This window comes from Sinocyclocheilus grahami, unplaced genomic scaffold (genome assembly GCF_001515645.1).
Source record: "Sinocyclocheilus grahami isolate Dianchi unplaced genomic scaffold, SAMN03320097.WGS_v1.1 scaffold772.1, whole genome shotgun sequence".
Taxonomy (NCBI): Eukaryota; Metazoa; Chordata; class Actinopteri; order Cypriniformes; family Cyprinidae; genus Sinocyclocheilus; species Sinocyclocheilus grahami.
The window spans coordinates 1,463,624-1,467,419 of NW_015505951.1; the positions used below are offsets into that span (position 1 = coordinate 1,463,624).

The 3,796-nt window shown below is 41.6% G+C and overlaps 1 protein-coding gene across 1 annotated transcript in view; it reads right to left on the minus strand.

The window, feature by feature from the left end:
* Positions 1-1,905: 1,905 nt before the first annotated feature.
* Positions 1,906-3,796, minus strand: part of LOC107561466 (B-cadherin-like) — a 17,122-nt gene continuing 15,231 nt past the window's right edge. The window contains exon 12 of the mRNA XM_016245921.1: positions 1,906-1,916. The gene's annotated coding sequence lies outside the window, so the exon portion shown is untranslated. The remainder of the gene's footprint in view (positions 1,917-3,796) is intronic.

The following is a 3,796-nucleotide window of genomic DNA, read 5'->3' on the forward strand; positions in this document are numbered from 1 at the left end:
AGGACCTCTACAGCCCTGAAAGACAGCGGAGACCTGGACAACTAGATGAGCCCCAGATACAGATCCCCTGTAAAGACCTTGTCTCAGACGACCACCGAGACAAGACCACAGGAACCAGATGAGTCCCCTGCACAATGTGTCTTTGCTGCAGCCTGGAATTGAACTGCTGGTTTTGTCTGGTCAGAGGAGAACTGGCCCCGCGACTGAGCCTGGTTTCGCCCAAGGTTTTTTCTCTATTCTGTCACTGATGGAGTTTTGGTTCCTTGCCGCTGTCGCCTCTGGCTTGGTTAGTTGGGGACACTTCATTTCCAGCGACATCGTTGACTTGATTGCAAATGATTGCAAAGATACTATTTAAACTGAACTGAGCTGGATGATGACATCACTGAATTCAATGATGAACTGTCTTTAACTGAAAAATTAGTGTTTACTATTGTAATTTTGCATTATTGACACACTATTTTCCTAATTAATGCTGTTCAGTTGCTTTGACACAATCTGTATTGTTAAAAGCGCTATATAAATAAAGGTAACTTGACGACTTGACTTGCTGTTAACAGGTTTTGGGTATTTTGGTTACTAGTTGTTCTTTTACCAGACAAAACGGGTATTTTCTGACAGGATCTGGTGTCCGGGGCTGGATATGATATTTCTTGTGTGGAGGCATGATATAACAATTCTAATTCATCTCATTTTTATTTACACATGGGGTTCAAAATAGTCTAGTTGGTATTTAAAAATGTTCAACTAACATGCATACATACAAACAAACAAACAAACATACATTAACAAATAAATAAAATAAATAAATTTCAGTTCCAAGACCAATTTGAATGTTTCTGGTTTATTGAGTGATTCAGCAATAATGCTCACTGTAATTAACAGTGAGGTAAAAGTCCATAATGAAATACAGTAAGATATATTCATAGTACAGGCTACTCCTAGGTGTTTCTTTCTTTCTGCTTAATAAAACATTAAGAATTCCAGGTAATGAAAATGTTGCAAGCCCAAACAAGAGTGCAGACTCTTGCTGGACCCAAACAGGAAATTAAGTCCTTACTCATAGTTGCTAGGTATATATAGGGCAGCAATTTATACCTATCAAGGCTACAAGCTTGGGATTCAGTTTGGCTTATTGACTTATTTACCCCCGCCCCCTTTTTTTGCATTAAATTAGTGTTTCTTTTCAGCTGACCCCTCAGATGTGTTGACTTCCCCTTTCAGAAAAGGAGCTGCAGGCCCATCAGCCACTTCCTTTTGGCTGCTGTTCCAGAACACACAGAGAACACTCAGAGAACCACATAATCAAAGTGACCCTTTTTTTTAAATTCTGATGACAGCTGTAATTCCCCCTTCTAACCATCTGGTTGACAACAGCAGTTCCTCTTATTATTATTATTAATTAGTTAGTTAGTTAGTTTGTTTTTGCAGAATGCAGAAGTAAACTACTCCAATTAATTAGCTGTGTATACTATACTAACATTCCATGGAAATATACCAGTATCGAGTAGTATGGTATACAACCGAAATAGTTTGAATATAGCGAGCATGATATAAAAAAATTCAGAATTCAACCCTACTTGATCCTTAACTTTTAATTTACATTGAATTCATTTTAATCTTGTTCTCATTAAACAATGCACAAGTCTTAGTTAACACAAATCAGAATCTCTGCAATGGATCAGTTTTAACTGTCTCCCAGGGATAACATGATATATATATATTAGGTTATAATACAGAGCTATATCTTTAAGCATGTGCGATTAACGTTATAATATTTATTCATTCATCTATTTACCACCCTCATTACTGGTGTACAGTGGCGGCTCGTCGGGAGAGGCAGGGGAGGCACAGCTTCCCCAAAATTTTGAGGTGAAAATGGGGGGGGGAGGACGAATTAATGTCAATAAAATTCACTATTTATTTCAGTTCATGTCTCAGAATGTGTCATTTTTGTTTGTAATTTCACAGCTGTAATACCATAACATTTGACTGAAGTTAAAGTAAAAGCTTTTTTATCGCTAATGTGCCAAATCTGCTGATGTAATTACAGCCTCTAAGAGAAAGGGAGGGGAGGCCGGGGGAGAGCTGAGCTCTCATGCCTCTGTTGGTAAAAAAAAATAAAAAATGAGCCAATCACCATCGAGTGTTCACTTTCAGCACTGAGGAGTGTTGAGAAAAGAAATCTCGCAGGGGAGGCTAGCCTCCCTTCTGGAATATCAACCAATCATCATAGAGATGTAAATTACGTGATATTAGTTTGAACGTCTCCCGCTACACAATAATAATGTACCAAGTACTTATGATGAGTAGTGATAGTGAATATTTGATCGCCAACAGATTTACCAAGCTGTCATTCAAACAGTATATACAAATTGAAAATAAAGGGAGAACATGCCTAAGCTGGATATAGGCTACAGCAATCAGCTTAATGAAATGACACAACAGGCAGCTCTCTTTTAAATCTCGGGAACAGGAGCCCTCTCTGGGCCTAACTCGGGAATAGAATCCCTCTCTGGGCTAATCTCAGGAACAGGAGCCCTCACTGGGCCTAACTCGGGAACAGGAGCCCTCTCTAGGCCTAACTCGGGAACAGAAGCCCTCTCTGGCCTAAACTTGGGAACTGGGGCCCTCTCTGGGCTAAACTCTCACGACTCTGCTCAGGGGCTTGAGCAGATCTGGAGCTGTGCTCTGAGACGGGTGCATGGTCTGGATGGGATTCTTGTGCGGGCTTTTGGACTGAAGGTAAACTTGGAGTTAACTCACTGGTACGAGTGGGCTCTAGTGAAGATTCAAGGGTTAGAGCGGGCTCTTTACTGAATTCTGGGGTCTGGGCGGACTCATAACTGAACTATGGAATTGGAACGGACTCTGAATTAGTTTGGACTGTAGTGGATTCTGGACTGAACTTGATGAAAGGAGCGGACTCAGGGGCTGGAGCCGACACTAGAGCAGACTCAGGGGCTGGAGCCGACACTAGAGCAGACTCAGGGGCTGGAGCCGACACTTGAGCGGACTCAGGGACTGGAACTGACACTGGAGCGGGCTCAGGGGCTGGAGCTGACACTGGAGTGGACTCAGGGGCTGGAGCTGACACTGGAGCAGACTCAGGGGCTGGAGCCAACACTGGAGCGGACTCATTACTGGACGACTGGAGCTAATTTATTTCTGGATTCTGGGACTGGAACAAACTCACGGGCTGGAGCCGATACTGGAGCGAACTCAGGGGTTGATTCCTGGTTCAGAAAAGACACTGGGTGGTAGTCAGGAGCTAGATTTGCAGAGGCTCGTTTCTTCCTCCTGTGCCTCCTCCTTTGGGCAGAGGTGAAAAGGAGTGCTGCTGTGTTATTAGTTTCAGAGTTTGTTGCACGCTTTGGGGCTGGCTCATAGACTGGAGCGAACTTGGAATCGGCGGTCATAATAGGTGATGACTTAGACGAAGGACCGGATGGAGTGGATATCAGGCCAGAAGTGATCTGTAGAGGGGAGCCTAAGGAAGTGTAAAATAGTAAAACAAATAGGAAAATAAAAATAGTCATTTAGTAGATACAGAAAGACTTCTGCAATACTGTATTTGTATGCACTTGATTTGATTTGCATATACTAATGCAAACTCTTAGTTTAAACAGTTAACAGTTTAAACATTAAACAGTTTACAGTAACTGTTTATTATACTGTACAAGCATCAATGGTAAAAGTGTCTGAGTGTACACTTAATTGCATATATTAATATCTTAGACCAAAGTACAGTAAAAAAAATAAACAAATACCTGTTCTCTGAATGTCATGATTATGG